At 47.7% G+C, this 27,364-nt stretch overlaps 1 pseudogene; it reads right to left on the bottom strand.

Annotated features, from left to right (window-relative positions):
* Positions 1-6,842: 6,842 nt before the first annotated feature.
* On the bottom strand, positions 6,843-7,772 carry LOC123457625 (annotated as a pseudogene).
* Positions 7,773-27,364: the final 19,592 nt, after the last annotated feature.

The following is a 27,364-nucleotide window of genomic DNA, read 5'->3' as shown; positions in this document are numbered from 1 at the left end:
CCTTCCCTTCCCTTGCCTTGCCTTCCCTTCCCTTCCCTTCCCCTCCCCTCCTCTTCCCTTCCCTTCCCTTCCCTCCCCTCTTCTTCCCTCCTCTTCCCTCCTCTTCCCTCCTCTTCCCTTCCCTTCCCTTCCCTTCCCTTCCCTTCCCTTCCCTTCCCTTCCCTTCCCTTCCCTTCCCTTCCCTTCCCTTCCCTTCCCTTCCCTTCCCTTCCCTTCCCTTCCCTTCCCTTCTCTTCCTTTCCTTTCTCTTCACTTTCTTTCCTTTCCTTTTTTCCTCTTTTAATTTGAGGCAGAGTCTAACTTTGTGTCCTAGGCTAACCCTTGAACTTACAATTCTGCGTCTGTCTTCCAAGTGCTGGGATGATGGCATGTGCCACCATAGCCAGCTCATAGCTTCCAGAGTAGGCCCCTTGCCTCCATCGCTCCCCTCCTCCTCCGTACCTGCACCGTCCCCTGTCCAGGACCTCCGTGGGAGCTTCTCCTTCTCTCACTATAGCCCCATATGCTTGGGTCTGTGTGTGATGCTGGGTCCCTCCCTACTTGGAAACCCCATCTGATCATGGTGGACATGGCTATACCTCCCTGGTCCCCTCCTTTTGCCTGGTCCCTGCTGTGTATTTTGCAAGACTGCTCCATCCCCTGGTCTTGACCTCCTCTCTCTTATGGCCCTGCCTCTCTCTGAACACCATTAGCAGACAGGTGGGAAGGGGCCACACACCTACAATCTCAACACTCTGGAAGCAGAGGCAGGGGTTTGAAGCCAGTCGGTTTATATAGTGAGTTCTAGGCTAGCAAGAGCTGTACAGGGAGACCCTACTAAGAACACAAAACCCCAGCTGGAGAGATGGCTTTGCAGTTAATGTGCTTGCCTGCAAAGTCTAAGGACCCAGGTTCAATTCCCTAGTACCTGTGTAAGCCAGATGCACAAGGGGGCGCACGCGTCTGGAGTTCGTTTGCAGTGGCTGGAAGCCCTGGTGCGCCCATTCATTCTCTCTCTCTGCTTCTCTCAAATAAATTTTTTTTTTCAAAAAACCCCCCACAAACCCCTGCTATTGGCTTTCAGCATGTGGCCATTAGCATGATCCAGGACCTTGCTGAATGTGCAGATTTTGGATGCTTCTGACATCCACGGACTCAAGAGACTAGATGGGGCTGGCAGGATGGCCAGATGGCTCAATGGTCAAAGTGCTTGCTATGCAAGTGTGAGGACGTGGTTTTTAGTCCCTAGCATCCATTTAAAGCCTGATGAGGCACAGAGTGTCTCTTATCCCAGTCCCCTTCCAGCAGGGTGAGAGGTGGGGGATTGGCCCGTGCTCTCTCAGGTAGACAAGTGAGGCAGCCCAGCTGCTGAGACAGGCAGTGGGTCAGTGAGACCTTTCCCTTTGATGCAGGTAATTCTGGGCTGCAGGAGGGCTTGGAGGTCTGGGAGCAGGTACCCCCTGTATTCTAATTATAGGGCCCTATTTTTAGCAGGTGGGATCTTTCACAAAATAGTGGCCAAACTCCAGGATTTAGGAGATACTCAGACAAAAGCTTTGGGCACCATTCTCAAAGATCTGACAGGGACAGAGACTTACGTCCTTTGCACATCCTCACACCCTAACCAGACACTAACTAGCTAGTCTCACGGTGTGAACCTTTCAACTATCACCCCCTTCCTAGGCTGTCCTGTGCTCTACCTTTTGGGCCCCACTGACTGCTTCAAAAGCTTCTGGGAGTAAAGGTGTGTCTGAGCCTCCTTAGGAAAACTTCTTAAACTTCTTTGAGTGCCATGGCCACAGGATTAGGCACGGGTCATGGCTGGGGTCACAGGACAAAGATCGAATGTCTGTCCTTGGAGCCAGGCAGGGCCAGGCCCAAGCCATGGGGGATGTTGCTTCCCTAAGTGACTCATCTCTGAGTTTAAATGGAGGCAAGGGAAGGGCGCTGTCTAGGGGCAGCCAGGGCACAGTGGTGTGGCTGGGTCTACCATCTCAGCTTCTCCTGGACCTGCGTCTCCTTGCCTAGGAGAGGAAGTCACCAGGCACAGAGTCTGTGAAAGGAAGGCCCCATTGGCGAATCCCCTGGTACCGTGATAGCCATTGTTCCCTGATGTCCACTGTGTGCCAGGGACTGTTCTACCCTTCTATCTTGATTCCTACTGCACCAAGGGGAGAGACTATATATATGTATATATATGCTATATAGACATATATGTCTCTCTCTATATATATATCATGTGAAATATAATGAAAATTTAGTCAGTTTAAAATGAACAGTTCTGGCATTTATTATAGTTTCCTCCTTTCCCCTGGTCCCTCACAACCTGCTCTCTATGGATATCTTATGCAAATAGAGATACCCAATTTATGTCTGGCTTCTGCCACTTAGCACAGCGTCTTCCACGTCCATCCATGCTGCAGTGTATGTTAGCACTTCATTCTTTTTTTTATAGCAAAATAAAATTCTGTTGCATAGCTAGACCACAATTTGTGTATCCATGCATCTTCTGAAGAACACTGGCTTTCTTCTATCCGGAGAGATGCCATCTTTGTTATTGCCGTTTCTCAGATAAGGAAATTTGGAGTTTGACATTCTTTCCCAAGGTCAGCCAACTGAAATGGCAGAACTGAGCATGAAACCCAGGCTTTGAAATTCTGCTCTGACCTGCCACCTCCTGTGATCACTGATGATGCACCATGTGTCTGCTCTAGAATCCTTCTGTAGGGCTTGTTCTTGGCTGGTCTGTGTTTTGAATGCTTTTTATTTTTTTCCTGTAGAAAATGAAAGTCCTCAAAGAAGGTTGGTCTCTAATTCAACATAAAGGACCTCATCTTTGCGGCTAGAGAGATGGTTTAGCAGTTAAGGCATTTGCCTGCAAAGCCAAATTATACCGGTTCAATTCTCCAGGACCCACATAAACCAGATGCACAAGGGGGAGCATGAGACTGTTCTTTTGCAGTGGCTGGAGGCCCTGGTGTGCCCATTCTCTCTCTCTCCCCTTTCTCTCTCTAAAATAAATAAATAAATAATATTTTTTTTTTTTTGAAAAAAGGACCTCACCTTCAAGGTATTTCTTCTTCCTCTTCTTTTTTCTTGGAAAATTCACTGTTATTGAGTTGTAAATTACACGCAATAAAATTCCAGGATACAATTTGGTGAATTCTGTCCCATGTGTATAGCCATTAACCACCTGTATAATCATGTAAACTATTTCCATCACTTGGCTAAGTCGCCCCATTTCCTCTGAACAGCAATCGCCACCTGTCCTGGCCTCTCTCATTCATCGTAACATTGCAAAGCATACCTTGTTTCAGCTACCCAGATCTTATTCCATTTTTGTCCGGTAGTGTCCTCTGGTCTGACTCTGCTGACTTGTGTCTTCATCCCCCAATTCACAGACATTTGTGTGGGCTCCCATTTGGGGTTATTGTTGCATATTTTCTTACCAGTGAATCCTTTGTCTCATGACATGGAAAACAAAGCACACAGATGATGAAGAGTAAAGCGACAGGAATTTATTAAGAAAAAGGTATAAAAAGCTCCAGAGTGGGCAAGTGTGTTTAGAATTTCAGCTGACATCCAAAGAAGAGATAGAAAGGAGTGAAGGAGAATTGTTTCCCTACGTCAGAACTAAGAGAAGTTATCAGGCTTAGCAGAAGGTGTCTGCAAGGAACCATGCTGAGGGAGGGACTTGTGGGAGAGGTGGGCATATTATTTTAGTATGTCATTAATGAGGGATGGCCTCTTGACCAGGTGATTGACAGGGCCCATTGCATGAACTGTTAGGGAGGAGATCATAGCTCTACCCTTCTTCCTTTAATATGGTATTTGAAACCCTGTAGAAGGGAAATTTTGATTGTGACGTTTTCCTGTTCAGTGTCACCAGGGAGTCATGAGGTGAGGGCCCTCTACTGATGACCTCTAAGCCTGCAAATGGATATCTACCAACAGCACTATTGTGACTAACACTCTTGTGAACACTCGTATACACATTTTGTCTGAACAAAGAGTGGAATGGCTGCGTCAGGGGTCCCTGGACCATTTATTTCTGCCTGAAGAGTTGGGTGCTCTGGGATCCAAATGGATACCAGAACAAGGGGCCTGTGTCTGCCCTTCCCATGATGGGGAGAGCCCGTGCTTTGTGCATGGTCCAAGGTTCAACTGTTGCCACCTCAGGTGACTTTGTGAAGCTCAGAAGGTGGCACCCTCTCTCTCTCTGTGAATTAGCAGCTTGGAGGGGGAAGAAACTTGTATTTACTAAGCAGTCATGTCTGGTACAGGGGAGATGGTTTCATTGGTAAAGTACTTGTCATGCTAATATGAGAAACTGGGTTTGAGTCCCCAGAGTGCTTGTGAAAGCGGGGAGTGTCAGCGCGCCTGTAATTGCAACACTCGGGAGGCAGATATCGAATTGGAGGATCCCTGTGGCTCGTTAGCTAGGCAGACTAGCCAAATCTATGAGCTCTGGGTTCATCCAGAGACACTGTCTCTATACATAAGGAAGAAAACAACTGAGGAAGATACTCCATGTTGACAGCTGGCCTCCACATGCGTGGACACATACATGTACTCCTGTAAACATCGGCGTGCTCACACACGCACGCACACCCCCCTCACGCTCACGTCAATGATCTGAGATGATGAGCACGGCCCGCCCATCAAGGATGTTTCTGGCCGTGATTCTTCCTCCCACGTACCTGTCTGCCTCGTTCTGCCATCATGTGGGGCCCCTGCTGGAGCAGGGGCTTCTGGGGGCTGAGCTAGACCCCTTTTACAGCTCAACTGTGAGGCACTGAAGGCTCCAGGTCAAGAGGCCTCTATCTGCCTGTGGTGTGGATTTCACTAGGCTTGCTAGCTGCGGTGCCCTGTGCTGTTTAGGAGGAAAAAGGGAAATCAGCTAGGAAAATATCCAGGCAAATGTGTGTGTGTTTGGAAACAGATCCATTCTCTTCCAGGCCTTTTTGGTGAAGTCGTTTGCATGCCCATCTGATAGCGAGGCCAGCTAGGCCCAGCAGATAAAACCCATCTGGACCTTTTGAATGAACAATAAACATTCACATCTTTTGGTCACCAAGGTCATTTGCATAAAAACCTGCAGGGTTTCCAAGGCCTGGTGGGTAGGCAGAAGAGAGGGAGGGGAGGGTCACAGGCAGTTTGCATGACTCTGGGAAGGCAGAACGAAGTGACTCCGGTTAACCCTTACTGCTTCTTTACAATTTGCAGAGTGCACAGTAGCTGGGGTGGGCCCCGAGCCTTCTTCTGGGCCCACTTCTAATTTTCCCACTTGACCTGTTTGAACCTTGGTTCCTTCTCCATAAAATCTGATGGCTGCAGGGAGGAGCAGGGCCACGCTGGAGGCAGAGAAGGCAGGAGAAGCAGGAGCCTTTTTTTTTTCATCCTCTGTGGTTGCAGCATTTACACAGCCCGGCTTCCTTGAGACTGCAAGGGGCTGCCGAGGAGGGAGCCTGGACTGGAACGGCCGGAGCACCCGGCCAGGCTAGAGGTGTCCCAGCTCCTCCCGTAGCCTCATTGATTGCCTCAGAAATAGCTTCAGGACCTTGGGGCCCACCTTAGAGGTAGAAGTCCTTTTAGGCCATGACAGAAGAGAAAAGATGGGCAATAGGGATCAGTCCAGCCAGGCTCTGACTCCTCCACTCCTCCTGTCCCGAACCCTGGCTACAGGTGCACAGCGAAGTGTGCGCTGAGCCTTTGTCATGGTCTGCTGGGGAAAAGGAACAACGTGGTCCTTCCAGTGCAGTAAGGGCAGGAACATGGGGCCCTCCGAGGCCAGCGGCGTGCCTCTCCTCACTTGAAGCTGCCTTGAAGAAATACTAGACAGCTGCTATGGCTGTCCAAAATGTGCAAGCTTTATTGTCCAGCATTTCCAGTTTTAGAATAGTCTAGAGAATCCTTGTACACGTGCACAAGTCATCCATTCGCTCAGATAGAATCTGTCAAGTACCTATTTACTGGATGCCAGGAGCAGGTGACACCCCCGTGAATTTTAAAATAGAGGCCCATCTTTGCCCTCATGAAACTTATATTCTGACAACAAATGAAATATCATCATAGTCATCATCATCATAAAGGAAATAAAAGTTAAATTTTAAAAAATAACTTAACAAATGAGTGACTCGTCTGGGTTTCTGGGGTGCTCACGGACACTTACTGAGCATGGTTTATGTGCTATACACTTCCCTAGTTGATTAAGATAGGTGAGATCCTTCTTCCCGCCCTTCCTCCCTCCTTCCCTTACTTCTATTTATTTAATTTTAAAAATATTTTATTTATTTATTTATTTGAGAGAGATAGAGTGTGTGTGTGTGAGAGAGAGAGAGGCAGATAGAATGGGAGCAACAGGGCCTCTAGCCACTGCAAATGAACTCTGGACACATGTGCCCCCTTGTGCATTTGGCTTACATGGGTCCTGGGGAATCGAACAAATGTCCTTTGGCTTTACAGGCCAACACCTTAACCACTAAGCCACCTCTCCAGCCCTCTCCATCTTAATTTATTTTTTTTTTACACTCAGAATTTTTTCTTTACTTGTCCAAAAGTTGTGTATGATTCATATAGAAAATCACAAAAGTTTTCCTGCTTTTTCTGAACAGGCAGTCTCCATAGCCAGTTTGGTTCTGGATAGGTCATATCCCTTCTGCGGCAAGAGCTTCCTTCTGGAGAGCAGTGTGACTCTGCCTTGGGCCTAGCCGCCGCCGTGTCCTTCAATATCAGTCCCCCTCCCTCAGCACTCCCTGATGGCAGCTCCTTTCCTGTGCGTCCCCAACAGTTCAGACTCACCGAAGCTATGCATGGGCTCTTGGTGGCTGGGAGAGCTGCACAGCTGGGTGGGCGCGGTGAAGACTCAAATCCTGACCACCTGAGCAGCAACACTCAGGCTCCGTCTCTCCTGGCCACCCACAGCCCTGGGCTGCCTCTTGAGGTAGAGGTGGCCAAAGGTGCTGCCCACCTGACCTTTGGTGAATCGCCCTGGATTCATGCAGACACAGCCAAAGATGTCCTTTACAAAGTACCTTAGCTCTGACGGGGCTATGAAGACATTAGGGGTGACCAGTAACTGTGCATAAGCATAGAAGTTCTCATCGTCTATGGCCATGTCCTCGTGGGTGGGTGCGGTGGGCAGTAGCTCCTCTGCGTCAGGATGTGCCTCAGTATTCGGCTGAATCTGTCTGAAGTCCCCGAAGAACTATTGATCTCCTCGGCTCCCATATGGAATAGCAGGTCTGTGGATGTCAAACCAAAGATCACTCCATTTACGGAGAGGCTGCAGGACTCCAACACAAACTGCACCTGCTTTTTGTCCTCTCGAGAGAGCCCGGAGTAGCTGAAAGGGGGTTGTGGACACACAGGCTCGCGGTGCACAGCCCTCAGGGATGGGACAAAGACAAGGTGGGAGCCCGAGCTTCTTGTCCCTTCAATAATCGTTCGCAGGCACTGCTTGAAAACATCTTCGAATGGACTTGTCAGTTGGCAGTTCTCCACCTGTTCATGCTTTGCATCCAGGAAAGGACCAAACAGGATGCAGACATCCGGGCCGGTCATGGTTGATGACGGTGATCAGGCCAAGCAGGGGGTCGTACGTGATGCTGTCAGATGTGGTATACGGCCCACAGGCAGCTAACACCATGGTTTGCTCGAAATCATCTTACAGTTCTGGAGATCAGCAGTCCTAATCAAGGTGTCAGCAGGGCTGCACAGCTTCTGGAGTCTCTAGGGGATTCTGTTTCTTTGCCTTGCTACCTCCTACAGGCTTCTTGTGCTTCCTGGTCCATGTCCCATCCTCCACCTTCAAAGTCAGCAGCCTAATGTTTCTGCTCTGGGACCTTCATCTCAACTTTTAAGCACTGTGTGTGTATCTGCGTATGTAGCTGTGAAGGCCAGCCTCGAGCGTCCTTCCTCAGGAATACCGTCTACCCACTCTGAGACAGGGTCTCTCATGAGCATGCACTTAGCCAATTAAGCCAAGTTTGCTGGCCAGTGAGCTCCAGGCCATGGGCCTCGGCACGAATCTGTTCCCAGCAGATCTCCAGTGCTTCATGCAGCAGCGCCAGACGCCCGCGTCACCCGGGAGGCCGCCCGCCTCCGCTGCTCTTCTCCTTTAAGAATTCTGACAACAATTGGCTTTGCTCTTTGGGCACAATTAATTAAATCAATGGCCCTCTCATAAATTTAAAAATACGTTCCCCATGTCTTTAAATCTTCGAATCCCAGCTGGGAAACCGAGAGGCGTGAAATACATAACCACCCCATCACAGCCCCAGCGATGGGGTCCAGGAGCCGTAACTCTGTGATAAATGTCTCCCAGCCATTTGCCCCCCGGTGTGGCTGTGCCTGAGGGGCAGTGGGGAGAACAGGAAAGAAGGGGTGTGGCCACTGCTCTACCCTTCTGTCACCATAGGGAGGGTGTGAAGCAGAGGCTCAGACAATTAGGGTAAGGCCAAGGTTTTCTGGAAAGTTCACACCATAACCTTGTCTCTATCTAGGATCTGGAAGGAAATCCCAGAAATTCTATGCCTGGAAGAAAAATGCTCTGAAACAAGGCTCTTCGGAGCAAAGCTAAAATTGACAAAATCCCTTCTTTGGCTAGAGGTCAGACTGCTAGCTGACCTTGCCAGCGAGTCTTTACTGAAAAGCTACCAAGTGCCAGCGCTGATGGGGACCCCAGGGATGTAATGGGGACAGACAGGTTTGTCCCCACTCTAAGGCGTGTGGCAGCCTCAAGAGGCTGCAGACACACAGGGCAGGTAGGGTCAGGTGATCTCAAGATAGGTGTTACTGGAAATGTCCATAAACACCTGCTCTTCTGGATGAAGGTCTCCAGGGATGACATGCAAGCCGACATGAACACCAGAACACATGGGTTTCCAGAAGTTTCCCTGTGAGAGAAGAGGATGGAGAATGGGCTCAGGAGAAGGATGAGCACTCTTTGCAGAGAAGCAGAGTGAGGTGAGGACAGCATAGCAGTGTACGAGGGACCGCAAGTTGCTCAGTGTGACCCAGAATGGAGGACAGGGCAGAAACAAGAGTTAGTCAGCAGAGACCTGAGCCTGGTCCTGGGGTCCTAGCAATGTGACAGGTGCCATCTCGGTGAGCGAAGGCAGGTGAGACTGGTGGTCAGCAAGCGTCCTTTGTTGTGTTTTGAAAATTCTTATGACAAACTCAATTTGAATATTTTATTTATTTTATTTATTTGACTGAGGAAGGGGAGAGAGAGAGAGAGAGAGAGAGAGAGGCATGCCAGCCACTGTAAACTCCAATGGGCCCCCTTGTGCATCTGGCTAACGTGGGTCCTGGGGAATCGAACCTGGATCCTTTGGCTTTGCAGACAAATGCTTTCACCACTAAGCCATCCCTCCAGCCCTGACAAACTCAATTTGAAACAAGAAGGTGAAGCTTTCCTGTCCCCTTTGGTTTCAGTAGATTTTATTCATTTTTTTCATTAATCACTCCGTGAATTAATAATTGTATTGCTTGATAGCACTCCTAGGTCACTGCAAATTACTGTATTTCAGAAAAGCACCATTGAAAACTCCTCTGTTTAGAGCACAGAAAGAAAAACACTATGCTCATGTCACACCTGCTAGGAAACTGCCTTCCTCTGATCTCTACAAAAGCCAAGGTGGCAATATCCACTTGTCCACAGGATGGTGGCCTTGTCTGGGCCCTGGACTCCCTCTCATGACCACCAGGTGGCAGAGAGACCCTGGTGGGGCAGCGGCACCTTACTAGCCTCACTGGCACCGTACAGAGAATGCAGCTTCCTATCTCAGGGTCCTCAGGATTCCAGGGTCACCCACGAGAGAAAGAGGAATAAGACTTGTTATAGAAATAGCATTCCTTTGCCAGTTGTGATATCCCACAGTAGGGAAGGGACCGAGAGGTCCAGCAACAAGATACCATACTGTCCCCCAAAAGTCCTTCTGAAGGCTTCTGCAGAGAAGCACCCTGAGTGCCATAGGGTTTGAAAAGCATCCAAGGGCTCCTGCCACGTTGGAGGCCTGGCACAGAAAGGGATAGTTGATTGTGAGCTTTTCTGTTTTGTACGTTCACCATGGTGCCCAATGTTGACAGAAGCACCTCTCTGAAAACTGGTCACCAAAACTATGAAACTCACTGCGTTCAGCAGTGGAAGTATAAGACCACTTTAAGAGAAGCAGAATCATATCTAGGGTGCTAGGAAGATAGCTTAGTTGGTAAAGCACTTGCTTTACATGCATGAGAACCTGAATTTGGATTCCCAACATCCACCTAAAGGCAGGGAGGGCTGGAGAGATGGCTTAGTGGTTAAGGCATTTGCCTGTGAAGCCAAAGGATGCAGGTTCAATTCCCCAGAACCCACATAAGCCAGATGCACAAGGGGCACATGCATCTGGAGTTCGTTTACAGTGGCTACAGGCCCTGATGTGCCCACTCTCTCTTGCTCTGTTTCTTTATCTCTTTCTGCTTACAAATAAAGAAATAAAAATAAAAATAAATTATTTTTAAAAAGCCAGGCAGGGAGCTACATCCCAGTACTGAAGACGTGGGGACAGCTGGGGAAGGAGGATCCACAGAGTAAGCTGGCCAGCTAGTCTACCAAATAGCTGAACTCCAGGTTCAGTAAGAGATGCTGTTTCAAAAATAAGGCAGAGCGGCTGGAGAGATGGCTCAGCGGTTAAGACACTTGCCTGCAAAGCCTAAAGGACCCAGCTTCGGTTTCCCAGTACCCACGTAAAGCCAGATGCACAAGGTAGCACATATGTCTGGAGTACGTTTGCAGTGGCTAAAGGCCCTGGTGCACCCATTCTCTCTCTCTCTTTCTCTAACATTATCTCAATTAATTAATTAATTAATATTAAAAAGTAAGGTGGAGAGGGGTTGAGGCAGACAGCTGATGTTGACCTCTGGTGTCCACACGCAAGTACACACATGTGCATATGTACCTGCACTCACATGTGCCCTATTTGCATGCACATGCAAAGCATAGTATGTTGGTTGATGGATACATCCGCAGTTTCTATAGCTATAAAATATGCTATGGGCTGGCAACAGGGACCAGGGAGAACACCCTGCTGCTGCCAGCTTCCTCAGTTTCCCCACCATGTTGTTGGGTCCCTTGCCATCCCCCATGAATTGCTGTGGTCTCTGGGTTTGCATGAGTGCTGTCTAAAAACCCACCATTTAAGAGCATTCTTGAATCCACATCTATTTCCGCTTATGCTTGGCTCTCAGCATTAAAATAAACCCTGGCACCTCATTACACACTGTATGAAGCAGAACCGCCTTTCATTTTTTAAAACGGTCTCCTTCAAGCTCCAAAGGCTGCTTCCCAGCTCTTACAAGAGCCATGTGATCTCTTGGGAAAATTGCATGTTCTAGAGCCTTGGGTTTAATCCCAACTGGGCAGTGCTGAGCCAAGTAATGACTGTTCCCCCATCCCTGCTACTGACCGCCAGCACCGCTCCTTCCCTTGGTAAAATAGCCACCATGCAGGGGCTTGTAGGGGCGGGGAGTCACCAACCTGAACATTGTGGGTGTCTTTCTTGTTCTGGGATCTCAGGTTGTAGAGTCCATGAGCAGTTGCCAACATTCTTTAGGATCCTTGAATACTATGTCCACCTATCTGCACCTCACGGCTAGTCGTGTGTGTGTGTGTGTGTGTGTGTGTGTGTGTGTGTGTGTGTGTGTAAGAGAGAGAGAGGGAGAGAAAGAGAGAGAGAGGGTCTCACTATTTAGCCTAAACCAACCTCAAAATGAGGATGGTCTGCCTCTGCTTCCCAAGTTCCCCAGTGCTGAGATTATAGCCATGCACCATCACTCCTGATTCCGCCCATCTTTGCTGTGCACCCATTGGTCTTTACTGAAGATGGGAAGAATGTTCGTTGCTTATTCTGAGCTTATAAAGCTGGACCCCATACAATATTTTACTCCCCCCTCCATTTTTTGCATGTGAACATGTGTGTGCATGTGGAGGCCAGAGGTTGACGTCTAGTGTCTCCCTTGATCACTTTCTTCTTGTTTTAATTTTTATAAATTTTTATTTATTTGAGAGTAGAGAGAGAGAGAGAGATGGTGCACCAGGGCCTCTAGCCACTGCAAATGAACTCTAGACTCACGTGCCACCTTGTGGGTTACTGGGGAATTGAACCTGGGTCCTTAGGCTTTACAGACAAGCACCTTCACTGGTAAGCCATCTCTCCAGCCCACTTTCCTCTTTATTTTACTGAGGCAGAGTCTCTCACCTGAGCCCAGAGGTGCCAGCTATCTAACTTGCCCCAGAATTCCCTGTGCCCACCTCTGGTGTGCTGGTGACCCTGCCCAACCTTTACATGGGTGCTAGGGATCTAAACTGGTCCTCAAACGTATGCAGCAAGGGCTTTACTGAATAAGCCATCTCCCCAGCCCATACTTTAGGTTTCTTAAATTCCTCCTGACCCAGTCTTGGAATGTGGCCCCTGCAGACCCTACAGGCTTCAGGTGGTCGGACATGGGGCAGTCTGAGCTTCAAGTCCCTCTGCCTTCTGCTTTGGGCAGCGTCCTGTGTGAGCATTCGTCAGGCCCGTGTCCCACGCTGCTCCCCGCAGGGCTCACCACCCCAACGAGGGTCCTAAATGGGAAGGCTGGCGGGGCTGGGTGGGTCCTGAGCCACTGCTGTCAGGCTTCTCAGCCTCCTTTGATTTGGCCTCTGGCACAGTCCCAGGAGCAAGGTCCTTGATGGCACCTGGCCCTTTCTAGTCACCGACAAGGGAAACTTGAGAAAGCATCCTCAGAAATGGAACTAAATTGTCAGCGAATCTGTCCCCATCTGGAGAAGAGAGGAAGGTCGGGGGCGGCAACAAAGGCACCTTTGATTTCCGTTAATTAACTGCTTTGGACTCCAGGGGTCTGACGTAGCTTTCGTTTGACACACAAAGAATCCGGGGCGCAGGGGAGACCCGCACACAGGGTGTCTGCGCTGGGAAGGGCCCCGCGTATTTACCTGTAGGGCAAGTCAATTAAAACGACAGAAAGGGGCCAGTCTATGAGATTAGTTCAGGAACAATGCCACCAATTGTGGCAGGCTCCAGCAATCCTGACTAAAGCAGATGTTAAACAAATATTTTGATGGCTCCAATCAGCCCCAGTGTCAATCTCTCATTTTTCTCCTCATTATCTCTAAAGATAGACATTCTAAAATCTTCATCAGCCCCCTTTGGTGATCAACTTACAGAATCCATAGAGAGCCCTGGGTCACAGCAAGGGAACCAGTAGATTAACTGAGGCATTTTGCCTGTGTCCTGTCCCCTGTAGATGTTGTTTGTTTGTTTGTTTGTGTTTTCAAGGTAGGTTCTCATTTTAGCACAGGCTGGCCTGGAACTCATTTTATAGTCCCAGGCTAGCCTCAAACTCACAGCAATCCTCCTACCTCTGCCTCCTGGGTGCTGGGATTAAAGGAGTGTACAATCATACCCTTGTGTTTCTATTATCCAGAATCCTTTTGGCTCTTGGAACAAACTCAGAACTGGGAGGGATGGAGAAAGGGAGAGAGGAGGACTGGGGCAGTCTTCTAGGGAGGATCCTGGGAGGATATTAGAGGAGTTTGTTTTTCTAGGTACTAGGTATAGGTGAATGCATGAGAAAAAGTGACTGTGACTGTAACGTTTAGGAATTGCCCCGGGGCCATGTGTCCCTTCCTGCAATGTGTGTAAGTGAATGACTGTATGTGGGGAAGTTGTCCTGTGGAAATGGCTTTGAGGTTGTCAGGTCAAGTTCACATTTCTTTGATGCCACTCAGAGGCTGGACCATTGGGACATGGCTTCCCTAGTGTGACAGTTACCTACAGGCTGGCTGCAGCAGGGTTTGTGAGTGGGTTATTATTTTTTCAATGGATAGAGTTTAGAACTTGGGATCTTTTTAAAATGCTAAAGCACAAATGATCAGAAGTGGATAAGAGTTTCGAGTTTCATGTAACTTTAGGATTTTGTTTGATTTTGAGATAGGGACTCCCTAGATAACCCACGTTGACCTAGAACTAATGATCCTCCTGCCTCAGCCTCTTGAATACTGGAATTATAGGTGTGTGTGACTATTCCTCTACAAACTTTAGGATTTCAACCGAGTTTTAATTTCCTGTTAAAGTGGATTTGCCTCCTCTTTTAGTTACTTTTGCTGCCTCTGTGACCAAATACCTGACACAAAGCAATTAAGAGATTTAGTTTAGCTCCCAATCAGAAGGGTTATGAGCCCGCATGACTGGGAAGACATGGCAGTGGGCAGTTCCATTGTGGAGGGAGTGTGCGGTGGGTGCTTGTCCGCATTTTAGAGAACCAGGTAGCAGAGAAGTCCCACCAAACACAGAGGGTGAGTTGTGACCCCATAGTATCCCTCCTCCCCCTGCAACCTACCCCTCGAAGTCTCTACAACCTCCCCAGACAGTGCCACTAGCTGGGGAGCAAATGTCAAAACACGTGAGCCTGGGGTTGAGGGGACACTGAGCATTTAACCTTGAACAGGAGCATAGCAGTATGGCACATGAGAGAGCCCCAGGGTTGTTGCTTGCTTATGGTGGGCTCCTACATGCAGTTTTTGGGTGAATGAGAGAGAAATTAAGAAAACCAGCCTCTCAGTGACAGTGACTCCAAAACAAATCACAACAGGACACCCTTCCCATTTCCTCTTGAGTACTCAGAAACTACATATTTTTGAGTAGCTCAGATAGGAATTCTGATTCCTTGGGTCCAACACTCTGGGGATTTTCTTGACTGTAGCTGTGACTTTACAAAGCAATTGGACTGCATTTGTTATGGTACTGGTCAAACCAAGGCAAGTAGTAACATCCATGTGACAGATACAGAATCATTTCATTTGAGCATAGTTTCCCAGCTTTCAAACAGCCATTTGGCTTTGCATAGGCACAGTGAAAGAATTATGACCTTTGGCCATCTTTACTGAACAAGGCAATAAAATACAGTTGAAGTATATAGTGGCTTTTGATTTGGGGGAGATGTGGGTGTCCTTATAGCATAAATTAATCTATGCCAATGGCATGGCTGGAGTTATGATATTTTGCAAAGACTGCCAAGTCTCTCGGCTCAGCCTGGGAGCCTTTGGGGGTAATGAAGGGGACAGAGAGGTTCATATATGTAAGGATTCCCAAGGAAGGAATATCATATCTACTCACATGAGTCAGCTGCCCTTCTTGGGCTTCATCATGCAGAATGACGTGACTTGTTCTGGCTTCTTTAAGTCCCAACTGGGTGGAACAAGTAGGAAAAAAAAACACTTGAATACACTCTATAGATTTCAGACTTCTATACAAATCTACCTCATATTGCATTAGCTTAAAGTAGCCCCACCCTGGCGGCCTAGGCTACGCAACACAGCGGCTGGTTATGTTTAATGGCCATATGGAAACATAAATCTTAATATTTGTTTTAAGGGTCAATAACACAGCATTTGTCAGCCACACAATCATTATTTACATATGATTGTAGATTACTTTATGAGCCTAATGACTCTTGGGTAATTGCTTTGTCATAGCAAGATACCCACACACTTATAGCCAACCCATGTGAATTATAGCTTTTTAATCTCACAATTACAGAGAAGTGTGTGGCTATAGAAGAGGCTGAGAGATAATTGCTAATTGCCAATCAGCACACTGGGACTTTATTTATTTCCCACCTTGACAGTTTAACGGTAGGATGCAAAGTGAGGTATGTCATTTGGGTATGGTTTGCATGTGACCAAGGCATGTTATCACCCAAGCTGGTTCACAGTTATATTGCTTTGGGTGGTGTTGCAACATGATGCTTCTCAACTACAGGCTCAGGGGTGTAAATTGGAAGTCTTGTCTCCAACTAGCCAAGTGACATCCTGAGATGGCTGATAGAATGGCCTCTAGCTTTTCTCTCGAATGACTGCCTGCTTCATCTGAGGTCTTCAGCCAGGGGTCAGCATAGAGGTCACATCCTAATGAAGAGAGTTTGGATCAATACAGGAAAGGGATCATTGACTCACATTCAAGCCTATAAGAATTGATTCAGCCCCTTGTTAAGAAAAGGTCAGCACTGGGCTCTTTGAGTTAGAATTTTGGTTCTACCAGTTGTGAGCTGTAGAAACAGGGCCTGGTCCCCTCTCCTGTCTGACTTCTAGTTTCCCCAACCTACAAAATGGGATTTCTAAAAGTAGAATCTTCCTTGGGGGTTGCTGTGATCCAGACTGAATAAGATGATGCAGGTGCTGTGCCTGGCATGGTGCCCTTGGTGTCCATCAGAGTGACCTGGCCATGCCTTCTTCCTCTGACTCCTGGCATTGTGGTCTCATTAACATCACGAAGGTTCCTTGCTGTGCTGCTGAGTTATGCAATGGCTCTCTGTTAGCATGCACAAGCCTGTCTCAGTGGGGAGAGAACATGGCTGAGGTCAGCCCTCCTTTCCCTATGCTTCTATCTCTTTCCTCTGGTGACAGCAATCATCTACCTTACCTGAGGGGACACTTCCAGATGCTTGTGTGATGTTCCTAAGAACACTTTTCTTTTTAAAGCTACAAGTAAGACTCACTTCACAGGGGTTTTATAGCCCATTGATGCATTTTGGGGAGGCGGGAGCTAGGAAGTGGAGTCTTGTTAGAGAAAGTAGATCATGAAAGGCAGGCCTTTGGAATGGGGTATCTTGTTCTCTCTCTCTCTGCTTGCTGTCTCTCATGAAGTGAGATTTGTTTTACCATGCCTTACCATGCAATGACATGCTGCTTCAACAGAAGCCCACAGCAACCAGGCCAAATGACCATTAACTGACACCTCTGAAACCATGAGCTGAAATAAACCTTTCTTCCTTTTAAGTTGTTCATCTCAGGCCGTTTGTTACAGTAACAAAATGTGAGTAATATACACTCAAAAGTTGACTTTCTCAATTCCTGCTCTGGGCTTCTAAGTTCCAGCCTAGAATGATAGTTTCTCTGGAGGATGCCAATGTATCTGCATTCACCAACCCATAGCCTTATGGCCATAGTCCCAGCTGACTGAGAACTGTTGAGCACATTGCTTAGGGAAAATAATGCATGAATTCTTCTCTTAGAAACAGTCCTGGAAGCTGAGCATGGTGGTTGTAATTGAGAAGAGGTGGAGGCAGGAGGGTCAGTGGCTTGTGGTCATTGTTGGCTACACAGTGAGTTCAAAGCCAGCTTGGGCTACATGACTGATAAAAGAGGAAAAGAGAAAGAAACAAAGGAAGAAAGGAAGGAACAGATAAGGGAAAAGAAAAGAGAAACAGTTCTGGGAAAACCTCAAGGGAAATAGTGTTGTAGAGCTGTTCATTTACATTTGAACTCAGATTTCTTGTTCCCTAAAACCACAGTCCCTAGAGAGTTTTGATCTGTAGAAAGGAGACATGGGTAATTGCAGAAAATAAAACAACACAACTTGATTTGATGGCAAAGGAAAATCTGTTTAGATAGTATTCCATGATCATCTCCATGGTTGCCCCCAGCAATTCTGCCCACTCACATAGGTAGGGAACACAACCAGAAGTGTGACGCTCTGGACAAATGAAAGCAGGGACGTCCCATGAATTTGTCCTTTTAGTATGGCCACATGGTGAGTGGCTGCATTCAGTTCATCCTTCTAATGGCAGCAAAGCCAAGTGCGGAAAAAAAAACAATACACACCATCAAAGCAAAGGAGGCCAAAGGGTGTTGGTGCATAATTTTAAAATTGAGAGAATGAGTGAGCATCCTTTCTTTTTGATAATGAAAGACCACAAGACTGCCTATTCTAGGTAGGAGTCTTGAAATCTCTTTCCTAGGAGCCGGTCACTCATTATGCCAATCAGTCCAACTGTTAATTCAGAAGTTCTATGTGATGAGCTTGACCATCTGTTGGCAACTTGGTCCATGCGAGGTAGATGGGTCAAGACTCTGCAGCCCTGGATCCCAGCTGCAGGGTCCTACTTTCATATGACGTAGCTTCAGGACAGTTGATGCAAGTGGTGGTTTGGATTAAGATGTCTCCTCCCAGACCCGGCCCCAGTGGATGGCACTATTTGGGAACTTTGTGGATCCTTAGGAAGTGTGTCACTGAAAGTGGGCTTAGAGGTGTTACTCTCCAGCCTCGTATGGGGCTCATGTGCTTTCTACTTCCTTAATGCTGCTGTGAAGAAGTGACACTTGCTGTCTGCTCCCGACATGCCTTCCTGGCCATGATGAAACTTCCCTTTGAAACTGTAAGCCAAAACAAACCCTTGCCTTCCAAAAGCTGCTTCTGGTCAGGTATTTTGTTCCAGCAATGAGCAAGTAACTGATGCACTGTTTCTTGTAGCCATCATCCCCACCCCCCTGAAGCAGGCAGGATAATGACTGCCTGGCAGAGACATTGTGGGGACACATGGAGGCACAGGAGAAACAACTGAGGAGGATTCCTCTCCCTGAAACCTTTCTTCCCCTTTTCCCCTTCCACTTCCTCTTTCCTCCCTTCCTCCCCATTCTTTCTTTGGAGTGCTTTCTCTAGAAAGTGAAGGCATGGCTGAGAATTGCAGATCACTTGCAGGTCTGGAGTAACAGAAGAGTTTGGGTTTCTTCTAGACACCACAGAAGGTGTTCTGAGATGTGATGTGAGGCACCCCCAGACAGAGGAATCTGATGAGCTTGTATCAAATGCCCAGCTCTGAAACTCATCACAGATCTCTGTACCCAAGCAACTCTAGGATTAGTGAATGTTTCAGGGGAATAAAGTAGAAGAGAAGTAGAGGAGGACACCCAGTGATCTCCTCTGTCCTCCACATGCATGTGCACAAGGTTTACACATGTATACACACACACACACACACACACACACACACACACGGAGAGAGAGAGAAATCTACAGTCCAGAGATATTTTTCTTGCACATTAACAATGTTGGGCAAGTACCAACACTAATTTCAGACCATTTCCATCACTTCAAAAGAAGCCTGCCCCAGGCTGCAGAGATGGCTTAACAGTTAAGGCACATGCCTGTGAGGCCTAAGGGTCCAGGTTCAATTCTCCAGGTCCCACATAAGCTAGATGCACATGGTGGTACATGAGTCTGGAACTTGTTTCCAGTGGCTAGAGGCCCTGGCATGCCCATTCTCACACTCTTTCTCTAATAAATAAATTAAAATAAATCTTATAAAAAACAAACCTGGCCCAATTGCTGGATACTCTTAATTCCCCTTTCTCTTGTCTCTGGACATTTCATAGATATGAAATCATTTGTTTAGGGTTTCTCTCATTGGCTGCTCTTCACAGTTCATCTAGTGTGTGGGCCTTTTATTCGTTTTGCTGCTGCATACCACTCCCCTGTCTGGGTATTACACCTCCCTATTTTGTTTGCCCATTCACCAGCTAGTGGGCATTTGGGTTGTTCCTACTTTTTGGCTCACTAGGAGTAATGACATGTGTAATACTGCAATGACATGTATGTGCAAGTCCTTGTGAACATGTGTGTTTCTGGTCTGTTGGGCATATACATGAGGTGGTTCTTATATTTCCTGAGGCTTGAGCAATACGGAGGGTGGTACAGATAGAGAGTGGAGTGTCATTACCTCACCTGAGTGCAATTCTCCTTTTCTTTGTTTGGTAGGTTTTTAAGGTAGGGTATTGCTGTAGCCCAGGCTGACCTGGAATTCACTATGTAGTCTCAGGGTGGCCTTAAACTCACAGAGATCCTCCTACCTCAGGCTCCCAAGTGCTGGGATTAAAGGCGTGTGCCACTGTGCCCAACTGAGTGCAATTCTTGATTGTAACACTTTAATGGCTAGGGGACACTGGTTATCATATGGCCCTTGTGCCTTGATTCTTTACCTATCAGGTAGTGAAAGAAAATGTATTGTTGTTATAGAGTGTGATGGGAATTCATGCTCTTATACATATACATATATTTATGCATATGTGTATATATATTTAATTTGTTTATTTATGAGAGACAGAGTATGGGTGTGTCAGGACCTCAAGCCACTGCAAAACAACTGCAGACACATGCACCACTTGCCTGGATTTATGTGAGTACTGGGGTCGACCTGAGTTTCATTCTCCAGCCTTTAATCACCAAGCCATCTCCAGTCTGAGAGCAGTTTCTTAAACTGGGGGTCATAATTGCATGAAGAATAAGTTAATGTAGGGGTTGCCAAAATTTTGGCAATGGTAAAAGGCTTCTGAATGTGCAACGACAAAAAATTAATTCCAAATCAAGCATGTAGTGAATGTGTGGGGGGGTGTTTGTGTGTGTGTGTGGGCACATCTATAATATTCAACACCAGCACATGTGTCCAGAAACACCTCGGCTGAATGGAGACTATGATTGTTAGGAATCAACATGCATTTACTGTGCATACAAACTTTCCTGCTCTTACAGAAATGTGATGATTAAATTGGAGAAAACATGGACTTTTCATGTAGGTCTGCTGTCATTCCTCAGATGTGAGTGTCAAATTAGTGTATCTTTGGGTCGGCTTGTATTAAAATGTTTGATTTTTTTAAAAATGCTATTTGAGTTGCTGGCTTGAGTTTCATCAAAGAATCATTATATGAATTTTGGCTTGGGATTAGGACAGACTTTCCAACAATTTCTGAAATTACCCTAAACATGCTTCTGCCATTTTGTTCTGCAAATCAGTGCTCTTTAAAAAAAAAAAATTGGTTGGCATATGTGTGCATGGTGTGCATGTGTGGTATGGTGTGTGGTGTGTGTATGTATAATGTATGCACACGTGTGCAAAGGTGCACATATGTGTGGAGGCCAGAGGAGAACGCTAGGCATCCTCCTCTATTACTTTTCTGTGTTGTTTCTGTAAGAGGAAACGTCTCGCTGGAGCCAGAGCTGCCATTTTTTCAGTCAGACTGGGTGATCTGAACACCCCAGCTCTCTTCCTGTCTCCACTCCCCACAGGGCTGGGTCACGGGTATGCAGAGAACGGCCCAGCTTTTGAGAAGGGTGCGGTGACTGCACCCAGGGCCTCGGGCTCTCATGCGTGCACAGCGATGTTCTTCCTGAGCCATCCCCCCAGCTCGCAAGCAGTGTTCTTACGCTTGATAATTATTCAAACTATCAATTCTGGAAAATATTACAAACGGTCTGTGCATCCTATAGTATCAAATATTCAGCCAAGATTTCATTCCTTGTATGAAAATAAATAAGCATATCCATCTTATTGGTTTGTAAACTTGTTCTCTTTTTTTTTTTTTTTTTTTTTTTGAGGTAGAGTTTCACCCTAGTCCAGGCTGACCTGGAATTCACTATGTGGTCTCAGGGTGGCCTTAAACTCACGGTGATCCTCCTACCTCTGCCTCCCTAGTGCTGGAATTAAAGGTGTGTGCCATCACGCCCGGCTCTGTTTTCATTTTTAATAAATGATAAAATTATACATACCAATGAATTTCTTTAAAGTAAATTTTATTACAGCTTATTATCAATAAACATTTGATTTGCAATATCTGTTTTATATACTTATAAAAAGTGGTCATGCAAAATTTTCTCAGGTGAGAAGGGGTCAAGAGTAGAAAAATTTTAAGAAGCCCTACCCCAGAGCGCTACCTGGTGCTTAGTGTCAGCCGCTCCTGACTGACCATCAAGCCTAGGGCGATCCTAAGCTCAGGTTCTCCCGGTAAAGTCTCCCTTCCTGTTTATGGGAGCACCAGGGGAGAGTCCTCAGTTCCTCGCTTAACTACCTTTGCAGGCTCCTGGAAGTTTATCAGTCCTGTGGAAGGTTAGCCACCCAGTCCCTTCCCTTCCTTTGGGAGGGTTATTGAAAACCTGACCTTTTGTTTCCATCAACTTCTTAAGCCAATGTGCTGCAGAGTCTCCCAGCTGCAGGGTCATCAAGGGTGGGCTCCTCCTATTTAGACCGTCATCAGAAATGGGGTTCTCCAAACTCCCCTAGGTCAGATATCTCTGGGCTCCTCTTGTTTGTAGGTTAGCATTTTAAAGACAGGATAGTAATGGCATGATCTCCTCATCCCCATGAACACATTTCTGAATGCAACCAGCATGAGAGCTGACCTGCCTTGAATTCCATAGACACAGCTTCCAGCGAGAAATATCAGCTCAAGGAGAAACTTCAGGAATGAGCTGCAGACTCCATTTCCAGGATTCCCCAGTGAAGTGTCATAATTAATGTATTAGAATTAATGTCTTGTGCTGCTCTGGCCTGAGCCAAGATTCATGTCCTGTGTCCTGAGGGTCACATGCATCTCCGCAGAGCTCCCGTTGCTGGGCCATAGCTCAAGATATCTGTAGTTCTCCCAGAGCCTCTGAGCTCAGGCCTGGAACCCCGAGGCTGAGAAGGGCCTGACTCAGGGCCTCTTCTGCCCTCTTTACCTGAGAGGTCTTCTGTCTCTACCTGGTCTTCGTGAACACTTTGCTCCTGGAAACATGATGTACCAGGGCAGGGGACCCTAAAGCCTCAGCTCTAAATTCTGGGTCTGAAACGTTAGGTTCCTACTTGCAATGTCTGGTGGTGGCCAAGAATCCGAGCCCTAGAATCAGATGGGTAGAAACAGAGATCCTGCTCTCATGCCCTCTCGCTCTCTCTCTTTATGAATATGTGTTCATATGGGTATAAGTGTGTGTGTGTATGTGAGTGTGTGTGTGTGTGTGCCAGAGGTTGTCATTGGGTGTCTTCCTTTATAACTTTTCCACATTAATTTTTAAGATCTGATCTTTGCTCGACTCATCCTTCCCGCTTTCCTGGCAGCCCTTTGGCATCACCCAGCCCTGAACCCAGAATTCAGCAAGGCAAGCTAAATCATCAAGTCCCCAGAGATAGCTCCTGCCTCATCCTCCCCAGCACTGGGATTACATGCCTATGCCACTTCACCCAGCTTTTACGTGACTACTAGGGTTCCCACTCAGGCCCGCATGCTTATACAATAAGCACTCTACCATTGAGCCACCTCTTTGGCAAGACTGACCTTGAACCTGGCATCTTCCTGTCCCTGACTTGTGAGTCCTGGCATTACAGGGGTGTGTCATACAGTCCTCCATTGCCTTTAGTGGTGTGATTGTGGGCACATTTCTTATCTCTCTGAACCTTGGTGTTCTCACCTGTGAAGTAAAAGCCAATGCATTATGGCCTTGTCTGTTTGATCTGTGGAGCGAACAAGACAGCATGAAGTGCCTTGGCCAATTCTCAGTGAAGATGAGCAGCTCTCAGCATCATGGATTGTGGTTCTCCCTGCCTCACACTCATCTTCTTCCTTTAATTATTCCTCTCCTTCTCCTTCTCCTTCTCCTTCTCCTTCTCCTTCTCCTTCTCCTTCTCCTTCTCCTTCTCCTTCTCCTTCTCCTTCTCCTTCTCCTTCTCCTTCTCCTTCTCCTTCTCCTTCTCCTTCTCCTTCTCCTTCTCCTTCTCCTTCTCCTTCTCCTTCTCCTTCTCCTTCTCCTCCTCCTCCTCCTCCTCCTCCTCCTCCTCCTCCTCCTCCTCCTCCTCCTCCTCCTCCTCCTCCTCCTCCTTTTTCTTCTTCTTCTTCTTCTTCCTCTTTTCAAGGTAGGGTCTCACTCTACCTCTGGCTGACCTGGAATTCACTATGTAGTCTCAGGGTGGCCTTGAACTCACGGCGATCCTCCTACCTCTGCCTCCCAAGTGCTGGGATGAAAGGCGTGCGCCACCACGCCTGGCTCAACACTCGTCTTCTAATGACTGTTGCACACTCTCCTTTCTCTTGGGACTCACTGCCTCACAACTTTGGAGATGCTTCCACTCTTCTTTTTTTTTATTACTTTGTTTTATTGGTTTTTTGAGGTAGGGTGTCCCTCTAGTCCAGCCTGACTTGAAATTCACCATGTAGTCTCAGGGTGGCCTCAAATTCATGGCGATCCTCCTACCTCTGTCTCCCATGTTGGGATTTAAGGTATGTGCCATCACACCCAGCTTCTTCTATTTTTAAAATATATTTTATTTATTTATTTATTTACTTACTTACTTGAGAGGGATAAAGAGGCAGAGAAAGAGAGAGAGAGAATGGGCATGCCAGGGCCTCCATGTACTGCAAACAAATTCCAGACGCATGAGCCACCTTGTGCATCTGACTTATATCGGTTCTGGAGAGTCGAACCAGGATCCTTTGACTTTGCAGGCAAATGCATTAACCACTAAGCCATCTCTCCAGCCCTTCTTCTGTTTTCTTGATGAGCAGCATTGACCACCTGTCCCCAAGGTGCTGACAAGTGTCCTTGACTTGTCCTTGTCCTTGTCCCTTACCACAGTGGGAACCAGATTCTTCTTTCTAACCCACACCCAGCATCACAGACATCCTACCTCTCCTGGAGGTGTTCAGCTGACAGGAACAAAATACAACCTGATTTGTCAAACCCAGAGCCATTTCAGCTGGGAAAGTGTTGCTGTGTAGAGGAAGAGGAAGAAGAGAATGAGGAAGAGGAGAGAGCTAGTATAGCTTTGGCTGGTGAGAGGAAATTTAGCCAGAAAAGAACAATAGAATCAGCCAAATTGGAATGAACTTTAGACCTCTGTTGGGGTCAGGGGCCCCAACGGGTGCCCAAGACCCTCTGAGATCTCACACTGCCCTTAAGGCTCAGCTCAAGACCACAGTTCAATGGGAAACCAACACCAGGCCTGCCCAAGCTCTGGGGCTGATGGTTCGTACACACCCGTCTTCAACACCCGTTTGCATGTCTGTCCTCCAGCCCCAGTGAAGCATCCAGCTGCAACGGCTTTCTGCAGATTCCACGGTGTTTTGTTTAAGGGGGGAAATCCACCCAGAGCTTCTTACAGGCTCTCCTTGCTCTGTCAGCCACAAAATAAATTAGACAGGTCAAACGTTGTAGATTTAATCTCACTGTGAACTGAAAACATAGTAGCTCTCCTTGCCATCGGAGAATCTGCGAGTGCTTGGTGACCCCCCGGTGAACCGGAGGGGCTGGGGCAGCCAGCAGGTGCAGCTGGAGCCCGCTCAATGTGACATTCACCGCTATCCTTTGTACCCTCTGAGAACGGCTGGGGAGCGTTTGGAACTGAATACTCCGGGGCTTTCCCTTGCCATCTCACAATTACCTGTGCAAGGTAGGAAAAGAGAGAAATACAGAGAGAGAAAGAGGGAGAGAGAAGAAGGAGGAGGAGGAGGAGGATGAAGAGGGACCAAGGGAGAAGAGTTAGGACTTCCCTGTGGAGGTGAGGAGGCTGTAACTATTCCCAATAAAGGCAGCGATTGGCACGGGAGCTAAAGAAACAAGAGAAACAATGTTGGAAGGAAGCTGCGTGTTCTCTGATTCCTGGCAACATGGGGAGCTACATGCCTAGCTGGTTGGCTTGGAGAGAGAAGAGATGTGGGGAGTTGCGAGGTGGCCTTGGTGATGTGGGCAGAGGACTGACCCGCCTGGTGGATTTGGACACCTGTAACTGTCAGCTGCTCCCAAGGGGCACTGGCCACAGTAATTCTGGGTACATGTCAGGGACAGGCATGCTTCTAAGACTGACCTAGGCAGGCTCTTGCCATGAGACAGACCTGGGCCTAGAAGCTGAAGGTCCCCTTCTCCCACCCTGGAGGATGCCAGTGAGCTTTGGAGGATGCCTTGCCTTGGGCTTCCTGGGGCCCTGACCTTTGGAAAGGCCACTGGGGAATTCAGAGCAATTGTGAGCTAGCCTGTGCCTGGCTTTAATTCTGGTCATGGAAGATTCCAGGGCTTTATAGGTTCAAGGTCTGAGGCTACATCAACTTTCTTTTAAACATATATATATATCTTTGTTTATTTATTTGAGAGAGAGAGAGAACGAGTGCACCAGGGCCTCCAGCCACTGCAAACGAACTCCAGACGCATGCGCCCCCCCCTTGTGCATCTGGCTTACACGGGTCCTGGAGAATCAAACGGGGATCCTTTGGCTTTTGCAGGCCAATGCCTTAACTGCTAAGCCATCTCTCCAGCCCCACATCAACTTTCAAGATGGTAGGAGGCTCAGCTCATAGGAACCATAGCACTGAGAAAAAAGAGACTTGAGTACCTCAGACAAGTGGGCCTCAGGTGAGGCCAGACCCCCGGGGCCTCTCTCTCACACTCTCTTTCCTCTGTCACAGCATCAGCACAGTTAACAGTGGACACCCATTGCCGCTCATGTCTGAAACACCGTCAATGGAGACTTGACCAGCAGAGCAAGAAGATCGTGGCTTGATGCCTCCAAATGGGGACTTCTTATGAAGTTGGGTCCTTGGCTCAACACTCATTTAGGCAAAGCATTGCATTTTTAAAGGATTTTTCCAGCAGGGGTGAGGAACCAGCCTTCTGTCACCCAGCACGGTGCAGGGTCCACTGCTACTTGCCCAGAGGAAGGTGAAAAAGAGTCCAGCCAAGGGCAAAAGGAGATGCCCGTGCTGGGAGTAGGAATCAGGCCATAGGCTCATTCACTGAAAGTTTAGACTTCATTGTGTGCCAGGCACGGGGCTGAACTTCAGGGTCCTAAGGCTGTTGAGACTGTTCTGGCCTCAGCAGGGTTCATGGGTAGTTTGTGATGTTGAGAACATAGAACATATGGAAAAACCCATGGAGGTAACATTCCTGCCCAGGGCCTCTGTCCTGACCCGAGCCCAGCAAGGGAGCCTGGGTGGTAGGGATCAGAGACTGGGCGCCGTGAGTCACTCAGCACAGTGCCATGCCACACGTCATCCTGCCAGGAGCCTGAGGCCGTTGCCTATAAGAGAACCCTGGTCTGGGAACCCATGTCTGCTAGTGAGAGGAATAAAGTCCTTTTTAATCAGCTGAGCCAGTGTCATAGTGGGCTTCAGGGGACCATTCAAGCAAGTTACTGAGTTACCATTGTGCCTCTCCTTTCCCCTGGTAGTTGTTGGCAGCTACTGGAATGAATCTTCAAGAAGGTCTTTGGGAAAAGAGTGAGGGTGCTCTGGCTCCTGACTTCTAGAATCACTGTTTTGGGGTCTGGCCGGGGGCTAGGAACACACTTGTCTGTCTTGCTCATCACTAGCGCCTGTGTCATAGTAGGTGATCAGGGCATTTTTTTTTTTTTCTTGGCTCAAAAGTGTCTTGGTAGCATGTGTTCTCCTTGTCCATCCCACAGTGAGGAAGCTGACCTCTTTTCTGGATTAAAATGATTTATGGTGACCAGACAAACCTCAGCTGGGAGGTCCTCTGAAGTCACCATATGTGTGATGGGCATTCCTCCTTGGCTCTGGCCACTCCTTTTGTTCTGGCTAAGTGACAGGGACAGAGTCATTTTTTGAGGACCCTCTAACTTATTCTCTTGGCAATCGGTTGAAAGGGATCCCAGGATCTCATGGGCAGTCTCCATAATGCAGTAGGCTCACCACTGCCCTAACCATACACCTTCCGGTCACTTAAAAACAACAGCAGAGGGTGAAGGATAGATAGCTCAGTGGGTAAGGATGTTGCCTGAAAAGCTTAATGACCTGGGTTCAATTCCCCAG

This window comes from Jaculus jaculus, chromosome 1, assembly GCF_020740685.1.
Source record: "Jaculus jaculus isolate mJacJac1 chromosome 1, mJacJac1.mat.Y.cur, whole genome shotgun sequence".
Lineage (NCBI taxonomy): Eukaryota > Metazoa > Chordata > Mammalia > Rodentia > Dipodidae > Jaculus > Jaculus jaculus.
Note: the sequence above shows the minus strand (reverse complement) of the source record. Positions and strands in the feature narration are given on the sequence as shown.